Below are 12,937 nucleotides of genomic sequence, written 5' to 3' on the forward strand. Positions count from 1 at the left end.
TACCTTCGTACTAAACCAACGCCATCTGTTGACGCACAACGTAAATGCAGTCTCCGTTACTTCTATTTATGTCAACAAGTTTATCTGGATAAGGTCTTCTCACAGATGGTGTTGCATGTTGCAAATCCTGTATCGACGACTTGCACTTTCTACATCTAGCGCTATCATTCGAGAAAATACCAGACTTCCCCAGCAGAAACGGAACAAACCTCTGGCAATAACATTTGTAGATTTTAAGAAGGCATATGACTGTCTCCACAGACCTTCAGTATTAAAAATTTTAAGAAATCTAGGACTCCATCCAAAACTAATTAAAATAATACAACTCACTCTAACCAACACCAAATCAAAAGTGAAGTTTAGAGGAGAAATTTCGGAACCATTCCTCATAAAAACAGGCTTAAGACAAGGTGAGTGCCTATCACCATTACTGTTCAACTGTGCACTGGAATACATAATGAGAGAATGGTACAAGGACAATCCAAAGATGCTAAGAATTGGAAGTGCAAAAGATGATATTAGCTTAAACTGCTTGGGATTCGCTGATGATCTTGCTCTCCTAGCCAACGCCGTTCAAGAAGCCAGGCAACAAGTGGAAATCACTACAAGAAGTAGCAGAGAAAGTAGACCTTAGAATTTCATTTGAAAAAAAAAACGGAGATTATGCTAACTGATCCACCAGTTGCAAACAAAATTGCAATAGGAGAACAGGAAATCTAAATTGTTGATAAATTTAAATATTTAGGCGAAATAATAACATACAATCTAAATGAGAAGTCATCATGGCAGAATAGAATAAAAAAAATTGAACTACGCAAATTACATTACCAAAACTACATAGAACAAAAAAAGCCTATCTATAGATGCAAAATTAAAACACTATAAAACAGTTACACAATCAGAAATAACGTATGGAGCTGAAACTATCTTCAAAACAACTAATACAGCAGAAATTGACAGAATACTAAAAATAGAAGGAAGAATAATTAGGGCACGTATAAATAAACAGTATAAAATAAGTGGACATTGGAGAATAGCATCAAATGAAACAGTATATAAGAAAATAGAACCAGTCATGAGCATGATCAGGAACATTCATTGGACATCTGATGAGAACTACAGAAAACAGAATTAGTAAAAAAATAGTACAAAAATTGTGGAATAGCAAGAGCGACATTAAATGGATCACAGAAATTAAGGAAGATATAAAAGAACTCCAAATTACAGTAGATGACCTAAAAAACAAGACAGAGAATACCAGAATACTGCGAGACCCGCAAACCAGACTACAAATGAGAACCAATAAAAGGAGTACTGGAAGAGTGGTCTCAGATGAAGAAAGAAAGAAAATATCTGAAAGAATGAAGAAATATTGGGCAGACAGAAGAGCAAAACCCCTTTCATATAAGAATAGACTCTAATAACTATATTACATAAATATCATATTAAGTTATTATTGAGCCAAATTGTATGCCTGTGCAAAAACTTGTTTATAACTTTGTATTTTTGGCTAGAGTGGTCCAATGAACTCCATAATATAAATAATAATAATAATAATAATAATAATAATAAAGTACGGGGCTGGAACTTTTTAAGCAGCGCCACGCGGAAGAATAGGGCAGTTCCTATTTGAATAACGATCAGTCTAGAGAAGATTATTTTTAAACGTAATGCGAACAATGAGTGCAAGCTAATAATATTTGAAGTGTTTACAGCGAGTATGTAGGGCGTGAAGTGTACTGTGACGTGTACTTTGTAGCGTTGCTCTTGGGGGACGAAAATAAAAAGAATTGTTACTTTTTTTTTTTTAATGTCGAAAAGGTTAATATTTTGGTGGGCCACTTGGCAACAGAATCAGGGATTTATTACGCTATTATAATAACATACGTTGACCATTAAATACCTGAATAAGAGCAGCATATTGATACATATATATATTGGAGAGCGCTCGGAAGAAACATTATCATTTCTGTGCATTTTTATAGTCGCGATGTAGTCATACCCGGATCAACACTAAGGGACCAGAAGATTTATAGACTTTAAACGAAATGCAACACTACACGAAAAAGTTGGTTCAGAAATAATAGGAAAACGATAATGTTCCTTCTGCCTCATGCTGCGTTCGGCCCAACAGCGTGATCGTAATTTCTGATGATGAAGTAACACAAAAATAATTATCATCCAGTTAAATAAGGAGATGGAATCATCAAGGTTAATTTACGAAAATAAGCACACTTATCTTTAACACACGTTTTTTTTAATGCTACGTACCTTTTCATAATAAATTACAATAGATGACTATTGTGGTTAAATACTTTATACATAACAGTCAAAATGTCCTCTTGATGCTGTCTGTTCGATATCAGTTACAAGAAACTACATCTTTTCTGATTGTAAAAAATAACAATTAGCATATTCACTCAATATTTTCACATCAAATATAAAATACAGTTGAGGAACGCAGCAAGTCCGCGTCCGCCTCTCATGGAATACAAACAGTAAAAGGTGAGGCGCCAAAAGCCTCATTTGTCTTGAAACAACAGAATTCTTTTTTATACCATTAATCGATACATGTACATAGAGATTTACTGGCACCGCGCAAGAACGGCAAAGATAAAGAATAATAGATTCTGTCGCTGCTATGCGATGATTCATTTCTTTTACTTTACAATTGTTCGGTAACTTTAGGCCATCAGGCGTTTACTATTGAGCGTATATTAATGTTTGTGAGGCGAAAATTACTAATATTACACTGCCTCCCATGAGGAGGGAAGGAATACCGAAGGTATTACTTTCATCCTCATGCCCATTGGAATATTTGTAATTTTCGGATGTAACATACAGGTTATTAAAAGTCTCATTTCATATTCATTCCATAATAAAAGAATTAACGTTTCAATTTGTAATTACTGACGGTGGATCATTGTGAATTTGTTCTGTGTTTCTATCAGTGTTTGTATGGATTCAGTCTATCTAGATGATTCTTAAAATTAAGACTATAAGTACACATATTTACAAAATTTATAAGGAAATAGAGTCACACTTCATTTTTCATCGTTGCAAAAGTAATTTGACTATCACAACTGGTACACAACTTTCTGTTTTGACAGTATTCATTATATTGTCATCGTCTTGTCGATTGATTGCCTTGTCCGTCGTCGCACTTAATTATACATTTATTTTCGTCGCACATACATTATTTATGATAGACTTGGATTGTAGAGCGGCCACTGGTGATGGCTTCGACAAGGAAGTCCATATCTTTCACTTTCAGAGCTCGAGTGTGGCTCTCCGAATTATTTCACATATGAAACAGATAAAATATCTTATATTACAATAGCTTACAAAACTAATTTTATATACATGTGGGATGGGATATAGGAAGGATCGGATCCTTTGACGTATTTTCGTGTGCTTATTTTCATTCGTATCGTGACCTCTCATTAAAGTTTACATTTCAACAGTGTTCAGAGGTGACCTTGTGACTTGTCTCTGTGTACAATCAGTCATTATAATAATTACGTTAACTTCTCTATCTTAGAGTCTCTCGGAAGGTTTATGATACATACAAAATTGTTTTCAGTACTGGATGTGAATGTTTTTGCTACAGAATGTAGCGCACAGCAACTGCGTTGGCGGTTGAACGTTTACATTATTTCGTCACATGGTGGCTGTCCGCTTCCACTGTTGCGAGCAATCTTGAAATTCAGTCTGTGCGCGCGCACGTGACCGGAGCTTTCTTGTAGAGCGTTGATTTCGCGCTTGAGGTGCCGTGCGTCGCTTTTGTTCGGCGGAACGTGGCTTTGTGCGTTTTAGATTGCTGGAGGGAGCTTCTGCCACCGAAACTGCCTCACATCACTTCCTGTCCACTATCCAGTTACGGATTCACAGGTGAGTGGTAGCTGCCGCTGCAACTGCATGTGTGGAATGACACTGATTATTACACACTGCACACATCAACGAATTTTTCACACATATGGTGCAGTAGAATACTGCCACTGAAAACCGTCGAACTTTAAAACTTCACTTGCACTGTGGTGAGCGTCTGCGTGAACGGTGTATTAACAGAAATTCTCGCGTCATAACATCACACGGTGTTTACAAGTTGATTTACATACTAATATTTACAAGAGTTCATTTAAATCGATAAATAATCTAATTAACCACTTTGAATCAAAACAATTGTTTCTTAATTAGTCTTTTTTTTTATTTAAGCCTACGGTCACAGGTAGGCTATTATAAGTCCTTTTTCTTTGACCAAATCCGTTCCAATCTCCTTTACCAATTAATTTCATTCATAGTAATCTTTATCACGCTTGCTTATTCATTTTGTAGGACCAATACTTTTTCTTTTTTTTTTTTTTTTTTAGTGCTCGTCTTATTTAGTGACTTGTGAGGGGAGCTTCATTTATGTCAAAAGTTTTTCTCGTATGTGCTTGTCTTTAAAGAAAGTTCGAGGACAGATTTGAAAATAGCAATTCCGCCTCTGAGTTTCGTGTAGAAATACAAACAGTCGAAAAAAGAAAGGTGGGAAAAGCGGGTCTACTCGCTGATCGTCGACAGAATTTAAATTACTCCTCAACCAGGTCGAAAATTTAATTTACCTTGCGCATTACAAAAGCAATATGCGCGTCGCGAACCTACTCATTTTTATATGTAGTGCCTCACTTCCTAAGCACACGTGCATCTTTACAAGTTGATCCTGAGGAGTGGATAGGATCAAGGATCTTAAAGGATTTGCACTTAGGAAAGGGATTCAATAATCACAGAGAAAACAATAAATATTGCAGTGCGCATTTAAAATAAAATCTATCACTTCAAGCATTTATATCTAATATGTATCTTGCTGCAGCTTGCTTACTACTCTTTGGTCATTTCTTAGACTAAGTCAAGTTTATACACTCCTGGAAATGGAAAAAAGAACACATTGACACCGGTGTGTCAGACCCACCATACTTGCTCCGGACACTGCGAGAGGGCTGTACAAGCAATGATCACACGCACGGCACAGCGGACACACCAGGAACCGCGGTGTTGGCCGTCGAACGGCGCTAGCTGCGCAGCATTTGTGCACCGCCGCCGTCAGTGTCAGCCAGTTTGCCGTGGCATACGGAGCTCCATCGCAGTCTTTAACACTGGTAGCATGCCGCGACAGCGTGGACGTGAACCGTATGTGCAGTTGACGGACTTTGAGCGAGAGCGTATAGTGGGCAAGCGGGAGGCCGGGTGGACGTACCGCCGAATTGCTCAACACGTGGGGCGTGAGGTCTCCACAGTACATCGATGTTGTCGCCAGTGGTCGGCGGAAGGTGCACGTGCCCGTCGACCTGGGACCGGACCGCACCGACGCACGGATGGACGCCAAGACCGTAGGATCCTACGCAGTGCCGTAGGGGACCGCACCGCCACTTCCCAGCAAATTAGGGACACTGTTGCTCCTGGGGTATCGGCGAGGACCATTCGCAACCGTCTCCATGAAGCTGGGCTACGGTCCCGCACACCGTTAGGCCGTCTTCCGCTCACGCCCCAACATCGTGCAGCCCGCCTCCAGTGGTGTCGCGACAGGCGTGAATGGAGGGACGAATGGAGACGTGTCGTCTTCAGCGATGAGAGTCGCTTCTGCCTTGGTGCCAATGATGGTCGTATGCGTGTTTGGCGCCGTGCAGGTGAGCGCCACAATCAGGACTGCATACGACCGAGGCACACAGGGCCAACACCCGGCATCATGGTGTGGGGAGCGATCTCCTACACTGGCCGTACACCACTGGTGATCGTCGAGGGGCACTGAATAGTGCACGATACATCCAAACCGTCATCGAACCCATCGTTCTACCATTCCTAGACCGGCAAGGGAACTTGCTGTTCCAACAGGAGAATGCACGTCCGCATGTATCCCGTGCCACCCAACGTGCTCTAGAAGGTGTAAGTCAACTACCCTGGCCAGCAAGATCTCCGGATCTGTCCCACATTGAGCATGTTTGGGACTGGATGAAGCGTCGTCTCACGCGGTCTGCACGTCCAGCACGAACGCTGGTCCAACTGAGGCGCCAGGTGGAAATGGCATGGCAAGCCGTTCCACAGGACTACATCCAGCATCTCTACGATCGTCTCCATGGGAGAATAGCAGCCTGCATTGCTGCGAAAGGTGGATATACACTGTACTAGTGCCGACATTGTGCATGCTCTGTTGCCTGTGTCTATGTGCCTGTGGTTCTGTCTGTGTGATCATGTGATGTATCTGACCCCAGGAATGTGTCAATAAAGTTTCCCCTCCCTGGGACAATGAATTCACGGTGTTCTTATTTCAATTTCCAGGAGTGTACATTACGCATTTGAGTATTAATTATCATTTGTATATATAAGCCTCTCACTAGAGTGTTGTTGTTTGCTGCTGTCGCTACCTGTGAAGCTTGGGCGAGATCCTTATTCTATGTGCTGCTAGCTTGTGAATTTGCAGTATCGCTAATGCTCAATAGTACCGTGAAGTTGGCATAATAAACCATGTTACTCATATGTTCTTTTACTCAGCTTGTTTATAGTCTGGACTCATCTTACCTTGCGTTATATAATAAACTTCCTTTTTATTCCATCACGCTTTTACTTAAGGTTAACGTCAGGCCTTTTTAGAACAATTGCACTGCGTCATCAATCTGTTCATGGTTAATCCTAGGTATCTGTTCACTTCAAAGAGATGTTATTTTATCGCTGGCACAGCACTGTGCTGGAATTTACAAGTTAAATCTACCGACTGTTTTACGCTAACAGGTGGTGCCTTATTTACGTCACCTTTGAAAATAGGGAATAACCTCATGGAATCGAATCTTTCTCACAACTTTCCTCTTTTGTCTGGACGTTTAAGTATTTCCTTTTAAAACAGGTCATTAATTTGTCCTCGATTAAATTTCACTTACTAATACTAAGCACATATAATCATCATTTTCATATTACTATTTAGTGAGAGAAGTGCATTATTCGCTCCTTCCTGCTCATTCTCAAATTACTATTTAGCGAGAGAAGTGCATTATTCGCTCCTTCCTCTTTCCTCATTTTAGTACCTCGGGGCTAATTAATACCTCTCGAGTACATCATTTTCCTTACATACTAACTTATAACTAAAATTGAAAATCGCCTCTAGGACATGTCCTCCTGTTTGCATAAAGATTATTCATGTAAATACTTGTCTACAACTTATTCTGTATTTTATTTTCCAGACGCGTTGTTTTAATACATAAGGTTTCCTTTCAGCACCGGTTAACGTCCGTAGTCAGTTCAGTTCCGTTCTTGTTACTCATTGGTTAATCCTGATCTCCAATACCTTAGAATTTTCTTACAGCTTAATTTAACTTAATTCCTGGCGTTATAAAATTTTCTTAAATCTTGATGGTGAAACAATCCTTTGATTTTATTCGTGGCAGGGTCAGATAACAAATAGCTACCAATGTGTGGTTTCCTCATTATCACAAAGGGACCTTCATAAATGTGTTGCCACTTACGATTCTTCTTTAACAACAGGGATGGTTTAAAGTGAGTCCTGACTAATACTTAACTCCAAGAAACTTCTGCAGATGCTCTTCAAGAGCCTCTGGTCTCGTTCTTATGGGTACTATAGTTTTATTGATTAATCTTGCATCTAGGACTAGCGTTACGCTACCATCTGATTTTAGCACAGACAATAAAAGACTCGAATAAGGTGAATGAGATACTTCTATCACATTCCAGCGTAACATTTTCTTGATCTCGCACTTGACAGCTTCGCGTCTCGCATATGGAATGGAATAGCTTGTTCTACAGTAGGTTGAATGGGGCAGGACATCCATTCGATATTCAAAGCCTTTTATTAGTCCAGGTTTCTTAGAAAATACTTGAACGTAATCTGTTAACAAATTGTAAAGCTCATTCTTCTGTTGTTTGGATAATTCAATGGACTCACTAGCTTTACCGTATAATTCATTCTGACCGGGAATTAGGTCTTTATACTCATCGTCATTAACACTTTCAAGATCTGTCATGTCTTCTGTCTGACTGTATTGTTGTCTTTTAGTCCATGGCCGTACTGCTATTTGAAGCACCCCAAAGTTTGTCTTCACCTTACTTCTTAACAAATTTACAGTTACTTGTTGCTGGCTCGCTACTAGAGTACAGATTCCACACTCGATGTCAATTTTAGCTTTCGTCTGCCTCAAGAATTCCATACTCAGGATACATGGCACTGATAGGTTTTTAACAATAAGAAAAATGCACGTTACTGAAATAGACTCTATCTGGATTTGAAGCTGAGTCTGAAGATTTACACGTTGTGTTAGTGGACCAATTGCTCCCGATACGGTGCAACCTTGAATTGGAAGTGATAAAACTTTGCATACAGAGGATATTTGCTTAAATAAACATAAAGATAAGACATTTATATTAGCTCCTGTATCTACAATGGCTGTTACTGGTATGTTGGCAATTGATACTCTTATGGAAGCTTGAACTTGTTCGTCCCATACGTCATCATTGTCTTTCGTCTCAGTGTCTGCTACTAGATCATCCCGTAAGTTTGTCTCTTTGTCATACCTAATTGCTTTAATTTCGTGTGGACTAAGGGACAGGGTGCCCCCATTCAAACTTGCAGCATCCTCTAGGAGGCTCAAAGGTGCTGCTTTTAATTTTCCGCTCGATGCTTACTTTCCTGCTGATTTATATTTCTTAATGTTTCTTCCGTCTGGAACTGGTGTTGGTTTTGTGGTACGAACTCGGTTGGAAACGGATCTTGTTGTCCTGGCGTATTCGCTTGCGCATAATAAATTTGCGTATTATGCGGGCGTTTAGGCTTCAGAGTTCCCGAAGGTCCGTTCGCTTGTGGCTGAAAAGTATTTTGCTGTGGCTTGTGTTGATTGTAACCGTTAGTGAAAGGTGTACATTGGTCTCCACCTTGATTATGCCATTTATTTCTTTTCCACTGTCGATTTGAATCGTAAGACTGATCGTTTTGATAATTCCCGTTGATCGGTTGCGTGTTTCCATATTGCTGGGGCTGTGTGTTATAATGTGCATTTTCGTACTGGTTACGAATTATATATTGGATTGTATCTCTGGCCGTTATTGTACTTATTTTTGTATTTGCTGTTGGAGTACGTAGTGTGTTTATTTTTGAAACCGTTCTGGGGTTGGTACTGGTTGTCGCTGTGACGCGCTTTCGCTCGGCCACCACTGTTGCCTGCGTATTCTGTATTGTGCTGGCCGCCTGCACTGAAGTGGGCGTTGCCAACATCAACTCTAGCGTCCTCGTAAATCAGATCTAACGAGTCTAACACAGATAGGAAAGTGTCCGTATCGTCCTCAGACACGTTTACTAACTTTTCTCTGATCGCAATCGGTAGCTTAGTTTTTAGAATCATAATAACGTCTTTGGCGGTGATCGGCGAATCACAGAACTTGATTTTCGCTAAATACTTTTCAAAATATCTTCTCAAACTACCGCGCTTACTGTTAAACATTTCGGCGTTGTAAACCTCTTTTCTCAGGCGCTGCTGCACACCAGAACTCCAGAATTTAGCTAAAAACATCTGTTCAAACTCTTTGTAACTTTTACAAGAGTCGACCATTTCGGTTCCCCATAAGGCAGCATCGCCTACGATAAATCCACAAACGAATTGAATTCGCTGGCGGTCACTCCAGCTACTCGGGAAAATTCCTGAAAAATTTCGGAGGAATTTCTCTTTTCTGTGGGTGAAAGGTCGGAAAAATACGATGCTTGATCACGCTTTCCTCCTGCATCAAACTGACAAAAGTGGGTGGGCTGGTAGTCTGGTTAACTTGTGCTTCTATAGAACTATGAGTTTGAGCGTTATCAAATGGTGAACGGTAATGTACCTGCTGTTGTTCATGACTTCGTGGTGAATTATTCCAGTTTCCTGACACGGGAGGTGGGGAATTTTCAACTTGACATTTTAGTGTACGAACTTCATCAACTATCTGTTGACGCCATTCAGGTAAATCTTGAGCTAACGTTCGTCTTATCTGGCCTAATTCTGACATCACCGTGTCTCCTGTTTTTCCAGGGGCTGCCAATATTTCGAAGGGCACGTTTTTGACCGTTTCCCTGAGTTCGTTCTTGACCTTGTTTTCTATGAATCCGTTTTTGTTTTTAATCCACTCTTGGTAGTGGTCGGACAATGCTTCAGCATGTGCCTTAACAGTATTCTTTATTTGGTCCTCTACATTAAGAGTCTCAATCTGTTTGGAAAGATCATCAACAACATTCTCGATCGTGTCTACTGCGGTTTTAACTCCTTTGACTTCATCAGAGATTGCAGTATAATCTTCGCTTAAGGTCGCAGCTTGTTTTTGATATTCTATCACTTTTGAATTTATCTCTCCCTTGGCTGCTTCGATTTTTTCATCTAACCGTTTTGAAACATCCTCTATTTTTGACTCTACTTGTGTGTCAATTTCTAGCCTCATGATCGTGATCTGACTACTGATTTGGCTTTGGACATTACCCAACAGGGTATTTAAATCAGCTGTTATGTCTGCCTTTAGTTCGGCCTTTACCGAATTTAACCGTGTATTTAGGTCATTTATCTCCGTTTGCAGATCTGTTTTTACTGAATTTATGTCTGTTTTTACCGAATTTGTTTCTGTTTTTACTGAATTTATGTCTTCTTTTACTGAGTTGCACAGATTTGTAAGGACCTGATTTTTATTATGCCGTCTTTCGGCCTTCTCTTTTTCTTCGCGGGCCTTTTCATCTAATCTTTCCTGTTTTTGGCTTTCGAACTTGCGTTCCATTATTGCTTCGATCATTGCAGCCAAGTCATTTCTTTCAAATGCGGGAATAGTTTGCACACTAGGACCAGCTTCTAAAACTTCGGTCGAGGCTGCTTCTGCATCCGCTCGTGTACCTATCGCGCGTGATCGTAATGGATAGTGAGGTCCATTCGCATCGCCGCTGTCGTCTGGTTTTGTTTGTGTGCGCTGTTTACCGTCAGCCATGTTCATGAATTATTTGTCAAACGTCAAAATGCTACAGATATTGTTTGTCACTGCCGTCAGTCGTTTGTCTGTGACGTAGTGCTATGGCTTACTGGGACCTAAGATAAAATTCTAACTCTGGGTAACAACTGACGTTCATTTACGCCAAGAAGACAAAATGGTTCCTACTAATTACAAACAAATGAAATATCACACGTTTTACCAGTTTTGAGCGTAGTTATCCGCCATATCGTAATTTTTTTATGCGCTGACAACAATGGTACACTTTCACTGAATTTAATTACATAAGAATGGACTATGGACAAATTGAAATAAAGCTGTTTCAAGGCAAGGAAAGACAGGTTTACGTTCTGATCAACTCGAAAGATGCTACGTCACTACGAAAGCTTGGCTACTGCGTATAAAAATTTGGCTTACTATGGCTGTCTTGATAGTGATACAGCTGGATACTCGCGTTTTTTGGTAATTTCATCAATCGTTCTTCTGAATTAATTAAAAGGTTTTCCCACTTCTCTTTCTCGGTTGAATTGCATCCACATGAAAAAAATGAAACAATTACTAGAACAAGCACTGAAAAATTAATAAACACATACATGAAATGATTTTTGATCAAGTCCCTGTTCGGGCGCCAAGTGTAGCGTTGCTCTTGGGGGACGAAAATAAAAAGAATTGTTACTTTTTTTTTTTTAATGTCGAAAAGGTTAATATTTTGGTGGGCCACTTGGCAACAGCATCAGGGATTTATTACGCTATTATAATAACATACGTTGACCATTAAATACCTGAATAAGAGCAGCATATTGATACATATATATATTGGGGAGCGCTCGGAAGAAACATTATCATTTCTGTGCATTTTTATAGTCGCGATGTAGTCATACCCGGATCAACACTAAGGGACCAGAAGATTTATAGACTTTAAACGAAATGCAACACTACACGAAAAAGTTGGTTCAGAAATAATAGGAAAACGATAATGTTCCTTCTGCCTCATGCTGCGTTCGGCCCAACAGCGTGATCGTAATTTCTGATGATGAAGTAACACAAAAATAATTATCATTCAGTTAAATAAGGAGATGGAATCATCAAGGTTAATTTACGAAAATAAACACACTTATCTTTAACACACGTTTTTTTTAATGGTACGTACCTTTTCATATTAAATTACAATAGATGACCATTGTGGTTAAATACTTTATACATAACAGTCAAAATGTCCTCTTGATGCTGTCTGTTCGATATCAGTTACAAGAAACTACATCTTTTCTGATTGGAAAAAATAATAATTAGCATATTCACTCAACATTTTCACATCAAATATAAAATACAGTTGAGGAACGCAGCAAGTCCGCGTCCGCCTCTCATGGAATACAAACAGCAAAAGGTGAGGCGCCAAAAGACTCATTTGTCTTGAAACAACAGAATTCTTTTTTATACCATTAATCGATACATGTACATAGAGATTTACTGGCACCGTGCAAGAACGGCAAAGATAAAGAATAATAGATTCTGTCGCTGCTATGCGATGATTCATTTCTTTTACTTTACAATTGTTCGGTAACTTTAGGCCATCAGGCGTTTACTATTGAGCGTATATTAATGTTTGTGAGGCGAAAATTACTAATATTACAACTTCGATGACTAAGGTGTTACTGTCAACTGTTTACCGTCTAATAAACTTATCTTATCATAGCTTACGAAAATGCTTAAGGATGGAAAGAGAAAGTGTCACTTTCCGGATGATTACGCAAGAGAGTGGTCTTTTGTCAAGAAAGGACGTACGGACCAGGAACCGTTGTGTGATATTTGTAGCTGTTTCACCACAGTAACTCACAGAGGTGAGGCAGATGTGAGGCAGATGTGAGGCATCACATTTCTACGAAGAATTATACAAATAGATTCACGGTAACACCGACATCAAAGCCTATTTCTACATTCCTGATTAAAGAAGATACCCTGA

The sequence above is a fragment of the Schistocerca americana genome, chromosome 9 (assembly GCF_021461395.2).
Source record: "Schistocerca americana isolate TAMUIC-IGC-003095 chromosome 9, iqSchAmer2.1, whole genome shotgun sequence".
In the NCBI taxonomy this organism is placed as follows: domain Eukaryota; kingdom Metazoa; phylum Arthropoda; class Insecta; order Orthoptera; family Acrididae; genus Schistocerca; species Schistocerca americana.